The sequence below is a fragment of the Lathyrus oleraceus genome, chromosome 7, assembly GCF_024323335.1.
Source record: "Lathyrus oleraceus cultivar Zhongwan6 chromosome 7, CAAS_Psat_ZW6_1.0, whole genome shotgun sequence".
Lineage (NCBI taxonomy): Eukaryota > Viridiplantae > Streptophyta > Magnoliopsida > Fabales > Fabaceae > Lathyrus > Lathyrus oleraceus.
Genome location: NC_066585.1, coordinates 381,188,342 through 381,208,260, shown reverse-complemented (window position 1 = coordinate 381,208,260; position 19,919 = coordinate 381,188,342).

Sequence of the window (19,919 nt, the reverse complement as noted above, 5' to 3'; positions counted from 1 at the left end):
GGGGCAAATTTGTGGAGCCAGTCATCAAAGAAGACAAGTTTGGATTGGGGTATTCTCCGGGATCTCAGAAGAATGAAACCGGTACTCTCTCCAGCGGGGGTTTGGTTTCTCCCCACATCGTCAATGCTGCAGATGAAGACAAGGCTGACAGCGACTGTGACTTAGATAGCTGGATTCGCCCGTGTGTCCCGGGAGAAAAGCTCGACAATTGGTCGTCTGAAAAAACCGTCCGGGTTACTCTACTGAAAGAGTGATTTTTATTGTTTTCCTTTATTACATGCATAATAAAGTCTTACACTTTGCCCAAGGTGTAACGACTCATTTGTAGGGCCATCCATTTAGTTACATTTCACAATTATTTTTATCATCAATAAAGGACAGCTTTTGGCAAACAATTTTGTGTTCTCTTTCTTTCAGTTTTTTTTTTACTTTTACAAAAAAAAATGGCAATGTTTCTTTTTTTGTTTTTTCTTTCTTTCAAAAAAAAATCTCTCATTCTAAGGTAAAGCATGATCCTCCATCATGCAGAGCTGATCACCCGGATCTCACTACTAACGACACTGCTATGGCCAAGTATGACTTCGACAATCCTATCTATCAAGCCGAAGAAGGGGTTGAGGAAGATTGTGAATTGCCTGACGGGTTAGCCAGATTGTTGAAACAGGAGGACCGAGCTATTACACCTTATCAGGAGGTGATTGAGACCGTCAACATCGGTACCGCAGACGACGAGAAAGAGATCAAGATCGGGGCAAGTCTACAGGCCGAGAGGAAAGACCGTTGATCATGTACTTGACTGTGTTAGAAAGGTCAATGGGTTGTGTGCTCGGTCAGCATGACGAGTCAGGTCGAAAAGAGCATGCAATATACTACCTTAGCAAAAGTTTACCGACTGTGAACAAAGATACTCATTGCTCGAGAAAACTAAGACAGTATATGTCGACTCACACGACTCTATTGATATCAAAAATGGATCCAGTCAAGTATATTTTTGAAAAGCCAGCACTTACCGGAAAGGTTACTAGGTGACAAATGATACTGTCAGAGTATGACATCCAATACACTTCACAAAAAGCCATCAAGGGAAGTGTCTTGTCAGACTATCTTGCCGAGCAACCGATTGATGATTACCAACCTATGAGGTTTGACTTTCCTGATGAGGACATCATGTTTCTCAAATCGAAAGATTGAGAGGAACCACTCCCGGAGGAGGGGCCTGACCCTGAATCCAAATGGGTTATGATGTTTGATGGGGCGGTCCACGTCAATGGTCGCGGAGTCGGTCACACCAGAAGGGGGTTCATATGCCATTTGGTGCCATAATAACTTTCCCCTGCACCAACAATGAAGCCGAATATGAAGCTTGTATCCTAAGACTCGAGGAAGCCGTCAATATACAGATTAAAACCCTGGATGTATACGGAGATTCAGCTTTGGTCATCAATCAAACCAACGGGAAATGGTGCTATGCTGGAACTACGTACCCAAAATTGACGTATCTCGGTCAGAGACGAATGAAGAAAGCATTTGGCCAGAAAGTGCGTCCTCGGGGGTATAAAGTCGGTGAATTGATACTCAAAAGAATTCTTCCTCCCAACACAGATCACAGTGGCAAATGGACACCGAACAACGAGGGTCCGTACGTGGTTAAAAGAGTTTTCTCTGGCGGAGCTCTGATGCTAACAACCATGGATGGCGAAGGATTCCCGTCCCCTATTAACTCAGACGCAGTTAAAAAAAAATACTTCGAATAAAATAGACCCGCTGGACGATAAAAAGAATAGTCCGGGCAAAAAAAGGGCATCCCGACGAACCAAAAAAAAAAAGAGAATAAAGAGGTTCGGGCAAAAATTAGGGATAAAAAAAAGAGTACACCCGGTGAGTCGAAAACCCAAAAGGGCGGCTCAGGCAAAAATGGGTTTCCCGATGGATTGAAAACCCGAAAAGGGGGCGATCCAGGCAAAAGTTAGGGAATAAGCGAATGACTGTGATCTGAGTTCATCAGTGTTATATCACCGTTTCATTCAATCCGGCAATCTTCAAAGGTTAAACATCGACTAATCATCCACTTCAGAAAGCAAGATGAGCAGAGCGTCTTGAGGACATACGAGTCATAGCAGAGTCGAAACTCAGTGGGACCCCGTATCCCCATTGTCATTAGGATAGTTCTCTTTTTATAGCGATCACCTCTTTTCAGGGATCAGCTTCCTGATACCCTCGCCTATTCCTGGCACAAAGTTTCTCCCCATTAAGAGTCGAATAATTCAGTTAAAGAGCCTCTTTATTTTCCATTTATCAGTTTGTTTGCAAAAATGTCAGAATTTTTGATAAAACATATTGCATATGAACATAATGGTGGCTTTTGCAGATGATTTGCACAGGAAAACATTTAAAATTGCTTTGAATGTGCTTAATCCCGGATGGTGAATTCAAACCGAGTAATTCCCCCGAGGCATACGTGTATTTTTGGTTGCAGGTCACAGGAACCGGATGCCAAGTCATGAATCCTCATCCCCAAGCGGTTGACGAAGTCTCTCCTCAGCAGAGCATGTTCCCCAACAGAGTTGACAGTATCCAGACTGTCTATCCCCAGTAGAGTTGACAGTATGCAGACTATATATCCCCATTGGAGTTGACAGTGTCAGACTGTACTTTCCTAGCAACAACGGAGTGGTTGCATAACCAACAGATGAGAGGGTGGTGTTCCCAGTGTTCATCTCATCCCCAGCAGATTATTTCTAACAGATTTGTTCTAATCCCCAGCTTGAGGACGATTAGCAAGTTCATATCCCCAGCAAAGGTCGTTTCCTACGACATTTCCCCAGGAAGTGTTTTCCCCACAGGCTCTCCTCACAGAGCCTCGCCGAACAAAGTTTCCATAGTTGATACTCCCCCCGCAAGGTCAACTTTTCAAGCAGCCAATTTATTTTTGGTGGCTCATTGGTCCCGGCAGACGGATCATTCCCCACAGAGCATTCAAGGATTGATACAGCGATCTGTTCCCTACCGGAGTTTGCTTCCCCAAGCAGATTTCTTTTTACACCATGCATAACATTTGCATTTGCATGCATATCATATCAAGCATACACATAAGCTAATAAATAGGTTCTTCCAAGCAGACTGAAGAATTACTTTACAACCAAGGTCATGAGATCCAGCCAGAGGATCAAGCGTGAGTGATCCAGCCTGAGGGTCGTTTCGAAGATTCAGCCTGAGAATCGTGTTCCAGTGATCCAGCCCGAGGGTTATTTTGAAGATTCAGCCTGAGAATCGTGTTCTAGTGATCCAGCCCGAGGGTCATTTTGAAGATTCAGCCTGAGAATCGTGTTCTAGTGATCCAGCCTGAGGGTCATTTCGAAGATTCAGCCTGAGAATCGTTTTCCCAAGAGTCAGCCTGAGGTTCAGTTTGAAGATTTAGCCTGAGAATCGTGTTCCAGTGATCCAGCCTGAGGGTCATTTCGAAGATTCAGCCTGAGAATCGTTTTCCCAAGAGTCAGCCTAAGGTTCATTTTGGAGATTCCCCAGTGAAGTCACCTACAAGCTTTATTCCCCCAGCAAGTCTAATTGAGGAGTCGTTACAACATGTTCTAGCCCGAAGAATATGTACGAAGCCCAAAAGCGGAATATTCAAGAGGGTCAACCAGCGCATGCCTCAGATGCGGGATCCCAATGATGGGAATTTATCATCAAATCAACCCAGATCTAGCCAGAAGATCGAAATAGATTCAGCTAGAGAATCGAAACAAAGAAGATCTAGCCAGAAGACCAAAATCGTATCCAGCCCGAGGATCAAAATTAATATCCAACCAAAGGACTAAATTGAGTATAGGTTCAGCCAGAGGATCGAAACTCCAGATTAAGTCAGAAGACTGATTCAGATTCAGGCAGAGGATCAGAAGAAAAATAAACAGCGCGGTGTATTTCCGCATTTTTGTGGTGTGCTCGGAGCACAAATTTTCGGTCTGTCTTTGGTATTCAATCACAGCTCACCCCGTTTGTCTGATAAACTGTTCGCTTTCATCCTACTCGGGTTAGCTGATGATTGAATAGGGGCAGCTGTAACACCCCAAAATTTGCCCTCCTCATTCATGCATTCATTTAGCATTTCATATTACATTGCATCATGTCAATCAGAATTAGCTCCAAGAAGCTTGAGCATCATCCAGGACACTTTGTGGGTTTTATTCAAATGATCAGTCAACACAAGGAAAAGACTTGAGGTACTACCAACAGGACCAAATGGGGCCTATTCACCATACAAATCGCCAAGATGGAAGAAGCAAGAATCTGCTGCTGAGCTGTCACGCTTGCCAGGCGAGCAGATGCTTCGCCTAGTGAAGAGCACTGTCATGCTCGCTAGGCGAGCAGATCCTTCGCTAGGTGAAGGGCGCGTATTGCAGAACATAACAGAAAAGTTTTGGGCTTGAGCTGTCCTCATTCAAAGCCCGCAAGCTGCAAAATTTGGTCTATAAATACCAGAGTGGTCAATGAAATAAACCCTGAACACTACTGAACACTGGCTGAACAGAAAAGACCAGAGACTGGAGAAAGAGACCTAGGAACTACTCTGCAGAAACCTTCAAGCAGCTCTGAGAAATGCACTCCGCCTCACACAAACCCTAGTACTATTTTGCAGACCCAGCCGTACCAATCAATCCGAATCAGTCTCTCTCATCAGGTATGCCTTTATTCCTATTACTTTACGCCTTGAATTTGAATATTATGAATGTATGAGGTAATATCAGGTTTTGCCCACATGTTCGAATAGGCATGAATGTGTAACAATACCTTGAATGTTTTAATCATTTTCGTTTATGAGATGGATACCACAGGGTTTCGGATCATAGAGATCGAACTGTTATCAAGGAGGAATCCGAAACCCGCAGGCGCTCGCTAGCCGCTTCGTTAGGCGAGCACCCAGCGAAGCTTCGCTAAGCTTTCGCTAGGCGAAGCAGTCGTGAACGTGACAGTATTTGCTTTTTTTGTTCTGTTTTGTCCTAACCTGTCTTGTGTTTCCATGGCATTGTTTTCTCTTGTTTTCATCCTGTTACTCTAACCTTTTGTCGAGTTTTTGTGAGGGCTCACATACTCTTGCAGGGATGCCATCTGGAGGTTTATCCCGATTACCCGTACTGACTGACTTTTTTGATGATCTAGCTGGAGGGGTTTCAGAGTTGCTTATCCCTTTAATTGCTGTAGCTTCGGATCTTCATCCGTGTGGTATTTTTCCCCTTTTTCCTTTTACTTTAAGATACATGTTTCGTGTGGTGTGGTCGTTTCCCCATAGGACACGAGGCTTCGAATAGTCTCCCGTCTGCATGCCAATTAAGGTAGCACTGTTCCTTCGCCTAGGACTTCCTTTTTGCATGCGCGTTCCTACAACGCAAACAAACCCTAAAACCCAAAGCAACACGTTTACTCCTTCTACTACAGGCGAGTAAGTCTCCAAAGGTCGAGCATCCGGTAGATTGCATAGTAACGTTGTTCGTCCAAAACCCAATCCATAACCCCGTAGTTAGCCGAACTACGTTTTGCTCTGATTCTCAGGCCAGATGAGATAGGTAGGCATAAGACGCGATGTCTTAGCGAGCACACATCCCCCCAACCCATAGGTCAGCCGAGCTACGAAGACTCTGATTCTCATATTCAGATGAGATACGTATGCAGTGGATGCGACATCCGCGCGAGTCATTTCCATCTAACATTTCTTTTAGTAAATAGTACATTAGTTAAACCCACACCCTTTAGACAAGAGTCACAAAAGTGGATCCCGTAGAGTACTACGGATGCGTAGGGGTGCTAATACCTTCCCTTCGCATAACCGACTCCCGAACCCAAGATTTGGTTGCGAGACCCCGTCTTGCCCTTTCTTTTTTTCAGGTTTACTTCGAGCGTTTCCTTTCCCTCCTTTGGGATGAATAACGCACGGTGACGACTCTTCTGTCATTTTCTTTCGCCGGTTGTTTTTTCGCGCACTGTATTTTTCAGGTTGCGACAGTACATAGATATCTTATGTTAAGACATCACATGCAACATCTTGTGAACACTCTTTGTTTTACCAAAATTGCTGCCAACACTTAGAACCAACATTAGGGTCTTATAGATCCCAAGGGTAACTTCAAAAGTAAACATGCTTACCATATGGCTGCTCATCAAGACTGTCAGCAAAGACTCCAATCGAGTGACTGGAAGTGGATTTTCCCAAACTACTCCTAGAGTGAACAACTTCCTCTAACTTTATGCCCATGATCGTCTAGCCCTTCTTCACACTTGGCACATTAGTCAGGGATCCTGTTGGTGCCAAGGAATCAATAAAAGCATCGACCATGTCCTCATAACCTGTCCTAAAGCTCCTAAATTTTGGCCTCCCCTCTAATCTGAACAAGCCTAACCATGGGCTTCAAGTGTGGCTCAAGAATGGAATCCAATAAAATATCACTTCTTCCCATGCTAATCTTCCTTGGGCATTCTATTTCCCCTTGTGTGCTGGACATTCCTGTCCGAAACGAAGAAGCCCTGGACAAAAAAAAGGCTTTGTTGGCAATCCTTATTATATAAATAAATGAAAGTATTCAATTTAGACTTTATATTTATTTATAATAAGCAAAGCATGACTTATTCTTTCTTATCTAGTTACAACTGATAGGGAAAGCTCTTATACTCTACAAAGCAAAGCTAGTCTAATAAGAATAGCTAAAATACAATATTCCATATGCCAAAGCTTGGAGTGGGAGTTTGGTTCGATCCCTCATAGAAACTTTCTTGAGTTCACAAGAGTCCCCCTTGGATCAGACAACTGGCTTGACACAGCCAAAGAGGATAGTTTGATCCAAGATTGAACCGAAGCCTACTTCCTTTTTCTTAGGATCTTTCTATTTCTTTAGGGAAAGGGAACACCACCCTACTATGAATAAGAACAGTTCTTAGCCTAGGCATCATATCATCACTTTTATATATGCTATTTATTAATTAGTCATAACACCACAATCCAACAGACCTTCCTCACTAGACTGAAGTAGCGAGAAAAGAAGCCTACCGAGGACAAAAAAAGCACAAAGTCTAAGACATAAGAAAGGGGCCGACGAAGAACCTGAGATCATGTCGTAGGGATCAAAGATCCTGACTGATGTTAGTCAATCAGTGGCAGCTCAACCATAATTAGAGGAACGAGCCACTATCGATTAGACAAGAACTGTCCTTTCTTTTTGTTAAAGAAATAAGATAGTCGGTGCAAAAGCTACAATACAGGAATCATAGAAGCTCAAGCCCTCAACTAGACCTGAGAAAACAACTACGGTTAGGCAAGGAAGGGTTGTCATAGCATCGATGGGTTCACACCTTCTATTCGAGTAGAGATCCCCTCCCCCACCCAGGTCTGTCTGTGGGAGAAGAAGGGCTGAAGCAAGGAGTGGAGTTTTCTCCCCATCTCTCCCAACACCAGAAACTATAGATTCTCTAAGAACTTGGTTAGGCTTTCACTTCTAGCATGGAAGAAAGGGCAACGAGTTCTACTGCTTACCCAACTTTGTGACATAGCAATAGTGGATAAAGGAAGTATAAGAGTTCCACCGCCCTTACTTAAGGGTCAGGCAGAAGAGCATCCTTTAGGCAGACTCTAGTATACCACCAAATGGAATACCTGCAAAAAAGAGGAAAGAAGAAGAGCTCAAGGCCGCCATAACATTAGATTCACTACCTCTCTCTGATTAGCGATGGGAGCTGTCAGCCAACAAAGCGATAGGAGTGAGACGGCCAGAAACGGAGGATCAATCGACTAGAATAACTAGGGGTGGAAAAACGGGCTCGGCCCGCTGGGCATGCCCGTTTTTCCCGCACTTTTGTACGGGGCGGGCCAAGGATTTAGGCCCTCACCCTCAAATGTGTCCGCCCTGCCGCATTTTTTTCGCGGGCTTTTGCGGGCACATGTATTTACATAAATTTTTGCATTTTTAGGCTTAAATAGTGCAGTGCCCGCGGGCTTTCCCCGCCCCGCCCTCACTTTTTGCGGGGCGGGTCTAAGTTTTAGGCCCACATCCTCAACTATGACCGCCCCGCCCCGCCCCGTTTTTTTGCGGGCTTTTGCGGGGCGGGCCTAAACGGGGCGGGCATGCCTGTTTGCCACCCCTAGGAATAACCCTTAACTCCTCATGCAACACGCACTCTAATGATTCATTAAATGGATCACAGAATAAGATGTATCCGAGATTAATTCTTTTCTCATTATACGAGTGGAAAGACAAGGAGAAAAGAATTGATAGTTTTCTAGTTCCACTACTTTCCTTAATTTAATATAATAAGCCCGAGGGGACAAGAGAAGACAATAAAAGGCCCAAACTTGATTGTTGTAGGTTCAAGCCACTCAAGCAAAGAGAAAGCCCTTGTTCAAGGTTGGAGCAAAGATTAATGGAAAAGGTGAAGGATCTCCACAGCTAAACCATCGACAGGTTTTCATATAATGGGCCAACGCCTGGTTTAATAAAATTAAAATGGGGAAGAAGTGGATCAGGATTTGGAAGATCAACCACGAGCTCTATTGATTCTCCAATCCATTGGGCAAAGACATATCCGACATACTCAGATTAAGATGTTCAGCATATCCAAATTCTTATCTATAGTCACAAATTTTTTGATTCCTGAATTTGAAACTCTCGTCATCAAACCTATCAGTTAAGGATCGAGTCATTCTTGATCACTAGTTCTCTCTGGATCTCTGATTCTGAGGTCATGTCAAGGTTTTTTTTAGACTCTTTGGTTGGCTGTCCGAGGACCGCCTTCGCGAGACCATTTTGATCCACACTGGAGAAGTCCTCTCTTGGGCGGAGGTGATCCTTTCTTTACTAGAGGATCTGGAAAGGAAGAGGCACCAATTTAGGTGCTTGCTTCCCCTGCACCTAAAGGATCTAACACTGATGGTGACTATAGATCTGAAAGTTACTTAGATGATTGTTATAAAATCTACTCAATTTGTTACTTGGGACTAAAAACCAGCTCCTGCCTTTCTTTACTTCTAATGATAGAAAGGTGGGGATGGAAGGATGTGCGCCAAACAGAGGGAAATCCTATAGCTTCACGGGGTTGTTCTTTACTCAACATATGAAACTAAGTCTACTAAATATACTCCTACCTTTTCCTCAACTAGGTTTTCGATTCCGTTTCGTCAGGTGCTTTAATAGCACGATCTGGAACCAACCTATGGTACTACCTATGCCCATCATGATATTAGGTTAGCAACCGGATATGGAGCTTATTATGTTCATGCCCCTGCTCTCTCTGCAGATTCTACTACGGGCGTCCCCTCCGAGGGTCTATATGCTACTTAGTCAACAAGCTCTGGTCCCGGATCAACAAGGTCTACTGGAATTGCACCTAGATATGCGTATACTGGAATGATGGAACTAGAAAGTAATTAGACTGTATGATGGTGGGAAATTCCCTTATCCACGTTGGTCCATAGGGAATTTTCCTAATAAGTGGTAGATTACTAAAAAAAGTGAAAACTGAAGTGTCGCAAAAGACTGGGATAGGAAACGAAATGAAATGTACCAGATTTTTAGCACGTGCAACCATCAAACCAGAGACCAAAGCGGGGATCGACAAAGCAGAAAGTAACATGGTACCCTTAGTCCAAAAAGCCTTCCCTGAAATTGAACTTTCATGCTAGTTCTTTCTCTAACATGAAAGTCAATCTATTATGACCAACGCGATTGTTCTTCTTTCCTTTTCTTCTTCCAAGCCTTACATGCACTAAGTTACTGACACTTACGGAATAGAAAATCTGACACTATGTATTGACTATTGTCAACTTCTATTCACATTGACCATAGAAAGTTCCTTCCTATCCTATTGCACTGACCAAAGTAGGTCGAGTTGACCTTCCAATGCATTCTTTTCGATCTTGAACTATAATAGGCTGAAGACGAAGCCAATTTTGATAAAAGGTGAAGTCAAAGATACTCGATCATTCAACGGGGATAGCTGGAATCTACGCAAGGATCCAACCTGCGCTGCCAACTTTCATCTCTTATTTAATTTTTTGTTACAGGAAAAGATAACTCTTAAATGCAGCCGGGATCTTATATATGATGTCGCTCGCCACAATAGAAAGACTGCTCTCATGAGCTTTTGTAAGCCTATCCTGTAGCCTATTGGACAAGGCAAGGAAGTGGGAACTCTGAGAAATTAAAAATTAAGGTATTCCCTGGTTCGGTTTACTTGGGCCAGAAAAAGACTAGACACACAAACCGAAAGTCTTCTTTGAATCAAGTTCTCACTTCACTTACCCTTCTGCTATCTTCTCGTTATTTTTGTTTTTTTTACTTGTTGGCTAACATTGACCGGCTTCGCGAGACCATTTTGGCCTACACAAGGCTAAGCTCTATTGGGCGTAGCTTATTCGATCCAAGCAAACTACTTGAAAAAATGAAAAGAAATATCGACTCTCTTATCTAAGCAATTTCTTTGTTTAACTTTAAACAGATAGACGGATACATAGTGGAATAAGGTGCGGCCACTATAGGTTCAAGTAAGCTATCTGGTCTAACCTCAGATTATAGGTCAATAAGTGAGACAGAGGTTACTAGGGAAAGGCGAGAAAGTAAGTCCATTTACTTTGTAACCTTTACTTGGAATACTAAACCCACGCCTTACCTAGTGCTATAAGTAAGGACTTCACATCCGGATTGGACGCAAACAAGCGCACTAGCTATTTATATAAATTCCCCCTAAATGATTATTCACCGGCCAGTTTAAAGCTCTAAGAGGGATAAAAACCTCCATATCTTACCACCGCTTTACTCTTTGAGTTGATAGCCAAAGCTATATTATAAATAATTAAGGGAGGGGGACCCACAATTAAGGAAGGGGGATACTACTAATGCTTGCTTCAATCGCTTTATTTATCTTGTGGTCAACTACAATTGAAAGATTCATTTCTGTTTTAGGATTGGGGTGGTGTCCGCCCACTTATGTAAAGATTGGGTGGGGGAGAGGATATTTAGACAAAAGATAATTTATTTTTGATTGAGTTCCAGGCTTAAGAGCCGAATTAGCCATTGGGCTTGGTGTACAAACAAGACTGTCATACCCCAAAATTTGCCCGTCGATATTACAAAGCTTTCCTCTGACTTGTTCTGCAAGGCACTAACTCTAAAGGAACGAAAGCCCAGCTCACAACAGGCCCAATCCAAAGACGGCCCAAAATAGCTTGCTCGCTAGGCGAGCAATTCCTTCGCCTAGCGAACACTTCATCATGACACTCGCCCAACGAAGCATCAGATCCAGAAAAAAGCCCAGAATAGCTTGCTCGCTAGGCGAGCAATTCCTTCGCCTAGCGAAGCTTGCGAAAATCTGAAGTTTTGGACCTCATTTTAAGCCCATTAGGTCACTACCACTACTACTATAAATACCAGCTCCTCAGCCCCGAAAAGGAGACAGACCCAAAGGGAGAAACACAGAAACACGCAGAGACGGACGGACACCAAGACGGAGAGACCCAGACGAAGGACGGAAACCCTGGTGCAAAAACCCTGCTAACCTGAAGACAGCCCCTCCGTGCCGAAACTACCGCCGCCTCCAAGCAATCAGTCCCTTTCAGTATCGCAATTGCACACAGGTTTGCGTATCATCGCTGTTTTACGTTCCCAATTGATATTCTTTACACACATGATGCATTTCGATTAAAGTTTTGATATGTGATTTGATTTCGTATGTGAATCTAAGTATGAACATCCTGTATATTTGTCTATGCTATGCCTGTGATCAAATGCCATAAGAGTGCAGGTTTTCGGAAGTCGTGCTGCTGCCAAACTCCAAACCCGTGGCCGCTCGCTAGCACGTCGCTAAGCGAGCCTGCAGCGAGCCTTCGCTGAGCCTTCGCTAGGCGAAGCAGAGGCGAACGGGATAGTGGCTGCTTTGTCTCTTTGCTGTTCTATCTTATATTTATCTAATCATGATTCTGCATCATTTGGCCTGAACTCATGACTGTTATGTGTATTTTATGGTGCAATTGTCAAATCATATTTTATCTCAATGCTCTAACCCGTATGTTGCATGGTGTAAAGGCTAGCATACTTCCAAAGAAACAGCCGGCTAGGCATGCCGCTTTAGGTGTGGACACTTTTGAGGAGATGGTTTTGGATGACCTAATTTTAATGTGGAAATTCATCTTGCATCACCAAGCTTGATTTTTAATGTATTGATTTCATCGATTTAATGTGGACCTAATTACTTAATTGATTACGTTTAATTAATTGTTAAAATATGAACTTTAAATAAATAATCTCGGACCTCTCTCTTTGTTACCCCACGATTACGTAATACGGTCATGTCCCGCAAATGTGGGGATACACTTAGCAATGGCCCCTCGGTTAAATCATCATAAAATAAATCATGGTCCCTCGGATGTTGCCTTCGAAAGTACGATTTTGTCCCTCGATGACCCTTCACTGTAGCCTATGGCTAAATGATGATAGTCCCTTCGGATGCTAAGGTATCCTCACTACTGTTGCCTTCGATGACCAGCCGATGACCCTACGATGACCCCTCTACATCCCAAGGATAAAACTACTTACTTCTCAATAGTAAGGACAGTTTTACCCTCACAAGGATAGGAAATACAGTAAAGACCCCGGACAGGTATAACCCTTAATTGCTCATTCATAATCTAAAATATTTTTCCCACCTTACACATTTCAAACATCCTTTTGGAGAATCACTACTTAGCATACATCCGTACTAGGATCATTGCTGAGTTATATTTTTCTAAACAACTTTCAAAACTAAACGAGATAACCACTTTGTATACATTCATACAAGAATCATTACAAAGTTAAATTCTCCTTTTCAAAACATTTTCTACACATTTTTCAAACACTTGTTCAAATGAGAAAAACATAAATGATTGAGCAATTAAGAGCACCATGGATAACCATGGATACAAAGGGTGCTAACACCTTCCCTTTGTATAATGTACCTCCCGAACCCAGAATCTAAATTAAGGTCTTTCCTGTTCTTTTCCACCTTTCCTTATTGGATAAAAGAAAAGTCGGTGGCGACTCTTGCTAACCGCGACATTGCGATTAAAAACACATAAAAGTCAGTTCACCGTATGACAGAACTGGCGAATCCACTGGGGACACAGAAAGAGAGGTCCATCTTAAAAAAAAAAAAAAAAAATCATTTATGTTTTCGGATTGTTCCTTCTTTTAAGGGATTGTTTGAGTGAAAGATCCTACACCCGGATCTAGTGTACCTTAGGTAAGTAGCATTAGATCATCGCGACTATCCGGCGTATACTGGAATGGTTAAAATGATGGCTACGGTTAATGTGATACTTTGGATGTCCTGATGTTCCTCATGTTTACTTGAGGAAAAATTTGGCATTCGCGTGGTGTCATAAAAGCATTAACCAGAAAGTAGTGAGATAACTGACTTCGGTTCCGACTGGGGTTGGTTGAGACTCGGTACTACACTCTTTGAGATTGGACTTTAGGGAAGCTTTGGTCAACCACTTGGTGTTGCACTGAAGTGGACTTAAAGAAAGGTCAATGATTTGAGATCCTTCTAGAACCCGGTTACTATTCTAGGACAGGTTGAACCAACCCAAGCTTCAGTGGGGAGGGTACTTACCTATGGAACTCATGCAGGCCTTAAAACCTAGGAATGATTGTTGTGCGACTTGCTTACTCACATAACATCATAACATCATAACATCATAGCATCGTCATACTAACCATTTCAAGGACTTAGGAATTTAGCTTTTCTCTGTTGCGCAGGTGATGGTTTCCAGGAAGACTATCCGGATCAATCTTGTAACGATCTCTCCTCAACTCAAGAATTTGGTGTCAGAACTTCCCGATCATGCTCAGTTCAACAAAAGACATGGCTCTCTTCTCAATTTAGTTACCACTGGTTTCAAAGAAGATATGATGAGAGTTCTATTTCAATTCTTCGATCCTAAACATCATTGCTTCACTTTCCCAGATTATCAGTTGGTACCCACATTAGAAGAGTTTTCCAAGCTGCTTGGGATACCTATCCTTGATCAAATACCGTTCAGTGGTCTGGAAAAGATGCCAAAGTCTGAAGAAATTGCCGCAGCTTTACACATGACAAAGTCCGACATTGAAACTAATTGGGTAACAAGGAGTGGAGTGAAGGGCTTACTTGCCAAATTTCTGATAGGTAAAGCCCAAGAATTCCTAAAAGCTATGAATGTCCATGCTTTTGAAGATGTCCTAGCATTACTGATCTATGGTTTGGTGCTATTCCCTAATCCAGACCAATTCATAGACATGAATGCTATTAAGATATTCCTCACTCATAACCCTGTACCTACCTTGCTTGGAGATGTCTTGCATTCCCTTCACACTCGTACTATGAAGAGGCAAGGGACTCTCATGTGCTGCGTACCTTTGTTGTCTAGGTGGTTTATTTCACACCTCCCTCAATCAGTCTTGAAGAATGATCAAAATCTGAAATGGTCTCAAAGGATAATGGCACTCTCCCATTCAGACATCCGGTGGTGTTCTAATCTCAGAGAAAATGTTATCATCATCGACCGTTGTGGAGAATTCCCTAATGTACCCCTCATGGGGATAAGAGGAGGTATTACTTATAATCCTGCCTTAGCCCTACGTCAGTTTGGGCATGCTCGAAGAGATGGTCCACATGAAATGATTATTCAAGGTACAGTGTTTGACTATGACAATGACTCTCAAGGTCTCCGTCAAAGGTTTATACGAGCTTGGGGCATGGTGAAAAGAAGCATTTTAGGACAGAAAATTTTTATTCCTATGGAGCCTTATCTCAGATGGGTACGCGCCAGAGCTCGTGAACTTGTCATGCCATATCTTGCCGTCGGACCATTGATTGTTGAATCAGAGGTCGAAGGAGGTACTTCCCAGATCATTCCTTATCCAGATATGCCTACTGATGTCGAGGAATTGAAAAGATCCTGGACCCAGTTGAGAGAGGAGAGAGATACTTTCGAAGCTCGGTTCAATGCAGAAAGGAAGAAAGTATTAGAGCTCACCAGTCAGCTTAATGAGGAACGAAGACTCAATGCATATCTTCGCCCAAAAAGAAGTCGCCCCTGGGAGACTTGAGCTTTCATTGTATTTTACTATTATTCCTTCTGTAATGAACATTGAAAAATTAGCAATAAACATTTCTCTCTTGTTGGTGATTTACGCAAAGTTAAATTCCAAAAGTCCTTGAAAACATTTCATGCATTGCATCGCATAACATAACATCGCATAACAGGTATTCTAAAGGACCATATTCTCACGGTCTGCCTCTTACACAGAAAAATGGATCTCGAACAAACTGTCAAAGATCTCCAGACTCAGAATGCTCAATTCAAGGAGATGATGCTAAGCTTATCCAAGGGGCAGGAGGAACTGAAGGCTCTTTTGGTCGAAAAGAAGAAAGACAAGAAAGCTGTGAGTTTCATTAACCCAGGAAGAAGGCGTAAAGGACAGGCTACGGGAATCAAATTTGGAATCCCGAATGGCCCAGAAGGGGCGGAGAATGATTCAGAGGAAGAGAATGCTGATTTCTCCAACCCTGAGGATGACGACGAAGAGTATGAAAATGAACAGTACTCTCCAAGAGATGATAAGTACAAATTGCTGGAAGAACGCATGCTAGCCATGGAGGGTCAGAAGGCACCTAGTCTGGATTTCGAAAGTTTGGGTCTGGTCTCCGATGTGACCATTCCTCGCAAATTCAAAATCCCCACTTTCACTAAGTACGATGGTGCATCCTGTCCTCAGATGCATCTAAGGGCTTATGTGAGAAAGATTCAGCCGCATACCACTGATAGGAAGCTGTGGATCCACTTCTTCCAAGAAAGTCTGTCCGGCACTCAGTTGGAATGGTATTATCAGCTCGAAAGTTCTGACATCCGCACCTGGACTGATTTAGCAACAACTTTCTATAAGCAGTACCAGTATAATTCTTAGCTAGTGCCTACTCGGCTACAGTTGCAGAATATGGCTATGGGATCTAAAGAAAGCTTCAAAGAGTATGCCCAGAAATGGAGAGATTTGGCCGGCAGGGTCAAACCCCCTATGACTGACCGAGAATTAGTAGACCTGTTCATGGGCACCCTGACTGGCCCGTTCTACAGCCACCTACTGGGGAGTTCTTCATCAGGTTTCACTGAACTTATACTGACAGGTGAACGGGTGGAGAGCGGCATTCAAAGTGGGAAGTTACAGGCAGCTACTTCTACAAGCAGTAAAAAGTCCTACCATGGGAAGAATGAATCGAATGCTATGTATGGTCAAAAGAATCATAATAAGAGAAATGGTGACCACGCCGTTGGAGCAGTGACGATCGCAGCCCCGCCAGCTCAAAACTTCCAGCAAAGACAAGACAGACCAAGAAGGCAGTTTACCAAGCTCAATATGACTTTAGCACAAGCACTGCAAAGTATGCTAAAGGTAAACTTAATCACTCTCAGAGGTCCTCCTGCAAATGTCAACACTGCTTCGCCTCGTTATAATCCCAATGCCAGGTGTGCATATCACTCCGATAGCCCCGGGCATGACACAAACGACTGTTGGTTGTTGAAGAACAAAATTCAGGATATGATCGACGCTGGAGAAATTGAATTCGAGCCTCCGGAGACTCCTAATGTCATCACTGCTCCTATGCCTAATCATGACAAGGCTGTTAATGCTCTCGATGACGATTCTCTCATCACTACTGTAGCGGACTTAACATCTCCTCTCCCGAACATAAAGAGGAATTTATTGCAAGCTGGTTTATTTCCAGGTTGTACTGAAGATTGCAATCTCTGCATACTCTGGCCCGAGGACTGTTTGAAATTGGAGAATGGTATTCAACGGCTGATGGACGATCGTACAATTCTCTTTGAAAGGGTTTCTAAGGCGGAAAACCCTGTTGAAGAAGTATCTGTGATTGCAAGGTCCAAGGTTCCCGTGAAGATTACTGCTCCCAGAATACCTGTGAAGATTGTTGCTGAGCCCAAGGTAGCCCCCCTAATCATTACCGCACCTGGCCCAGTACCGTATTCTTCAAGCAAAGCCATTCCGTGGAACTATGGAGGTGATGTCTACATCCATGGCGTAAAGCAAGTTGGCGATTCTGCTAATCCTAATGACATTGTTGGGACTAGTAAAGTTACTCGAAGCGGAAGGATCTTCTCTCCAGAGATCTCACCTCCCGTTTCCAAGAACCGAGAAAAGGAACCAGTCAACCCTTCCCAGTCAGAGACACCAATCGAAGCTACTACTGAAGACGTTGCCAAACGAGAAATGGAAGAAGTGCTGAAAATCATCCGCAAGAGTGATTTTGATGTGGTAGAACAGTTAGGGCATACCCCGTCTAAGATCTCGATGTTGTCCTTGTTGTTATCTTCTGAATCTCACGCCAATGCCTTGATAAAATTCCTGAAGACTGCCCATGTACCTCAGGAGACCTCCGTCGATCAGTTCGAGAACTATGTTGCTAACCTGACTGTTGACGATGGCCTAGGTTTTTCCAATGCTGACCTGACGCCAGCAGGGAAGAATCACAATAAAGCCCTGCATATCTCCATTGAGTGTAAAGGGATCACCCTGTCTCACGTGTTGATCGATAATGGCTCTTCTTTGAATGTGCTACCGAAAGCCGTGCTCGATAAACTTGACTGTAAAGGCATTGAATTGAAGCCTAGTGACATTGTGGTGCGTGCTTACGATGGGGCAAAGAGCGTTGTCCACGGTGAAGTTGTTCTCCCTATCAAGATAGGACCTCAAGTCTTCAACACTACCTTCCACGTAATGAACATTCGCCTCGCCTATTCCTGCTTGCTGGGACGCCCTTGGATTCATGGGGTCGGTGCTGTAGCTTCGTCTCTCCATCAAAAGCTGAGATATCCAATAGAGGGTAAGATTGTCATTGTGTGTGGGGAAGAGGAGTATATCGTCAGTAGTGTGCATACCTTCAGATATGTTGAGATGAATGGTGAATTCTTCGAGACTCCGTCTCAGTCATTTGAAGTGGTTCCTCCGCTCCGTCCTGTCCTTAAGCCAACTCCCCTTGTGCCCGAGGTTATTCGAGCTCCTCCTGCCATGGTTTCCCTGAAGGACGCTCAAGCTGTGGTTGAAGATGGTGGCTGTACTGGCTGGGGTCAACTAATCAACATACCCTACAAGTCTGATAAATCTGGTCTGGGATTTAGCTCTGAGAAGGTAGCCAAGAGTCAAATTAATGCTGTAGAAGACGCTGATAGCGATTGCGACCTGGATAGATGGATTTTCCCAACAATTGGCGACGGACTCAATAATTGGAAGGCTGAAGACACTATCCCGATCTCCTTTAGTCAGGAGTAATTATTATTGTCCATTTAGTATTGCAAATTTTTAATTTTACAATTGAACTTCTCCAAGCGTTGTGTCTATGCCCGAGGCACAATAGCTAATTTGTTAAGGGTTTTGTCATTTCATAAGCATATTCATATTCAATAAATCAATGGACTTTGTTGCATTCAAATATTGCGCTCTTTATCTTTCCTGTCGTCTTTCAGACAAGCTACGCTTTCTTACACACACTCACGCAACGAATTGCAGATCCGTATCCACCCTGGATCCTATGGATAATAATTCCGCTACTGTTCATTATGACTTTGAAAATCCGATCTACCAAGCCGAAGATGGAAGTGAGGAAGATTGTGAAGTACCTGGAGAGCTTGCCAGACTGTTACTGCAAGAGGAAAGGACTATACAGCCGCATGAAGAGTCACTCGAAGTCGTAAATCTAGGTACTGAAGTGGACAGAAAAGAAGTCAGAATAGGAGCAGGATTGGAAAACAGTGTCAAAGAAAGATTGATTCGGATGTTACATGACTATGTAGAGGTTTTCGCTTGGTCTTATGAAGACATGCCAGGATTGGATACTAACATAGTAGTGCATCGTCTGCCAATGAAGGAGGACTGTCGGCCTGTCAAGCAAAAGGTTCGCCGCATGCGTCCTGAAATGTCCGAGAAAATCAAAGCCGAGGTTATGAAACAATTCAATGCCGGTTTTCTAGCCGTTACTTCTTATCCTCAATGGGTTGCTAATGTGGTACCAGTGCCGAAGAAAGATGGTAAGGTGCGAATGTGCGTAGATTACCGAGACCTGAATAAAGCAAGTCCCAAAGACGACTTTCCACTACCGCACATCGATGTTCTGGTAGATAACACCGCTCAACACAAAATATTCTCCTTCATGGATGGATTCTCGGGTTATAATCAGATTAAGATGGCACCTGAGGACATGGAAAAAACTACGTTTGTGACGCAATGGGGCACTTTCTGTTACAAAGTGATGCCATTCGGTTTAAAGAACGCTGGGGCAACGTACTAGCGTACTATGGTGGTTTTGTTCCATGATATGATTCATCATGAAATAGAAGTATACGTGGACGACATGATAGCCAGATCTCATACTGAAAAAGAACATCTCGATCATTTACACAAACTGTTCGAGAGGTTGAAGAAGTACAAGTTGAGATTGAATCCGAACAAATGCACCTTTGGAGTAAGATCCGGTAAACTCCTGGGCTTTATTGTCAGTAGTAAAGGAATTGAGGTTGATCCAGCTAAAGTGAGAGCTATTCAAGAAATTCCAGTTCCCCGTACGGAGAAAGAGGTCAGAGGTTTCTTGGGACGCTTGAACTACATTGCCCGATTTATCTCCCACTTGACCGCTACCTGCAAGCCCATCTTCAAATTACTGAGGAAGAATCAAGAGATGATATGGAATGACGAATGCCAAGAATCTTTTGACAAAATCAAGAAATATCTCCAGGAACCTCCAATTCTGATACCACCAGTTGAAGGAAGACCTCTAATCATGTATTTGACCGTGTTAGAAAGTTCAATGGGGTGCGTGTTGGGGCAACATGACGAGTCTGGTCGAAAAGAGCA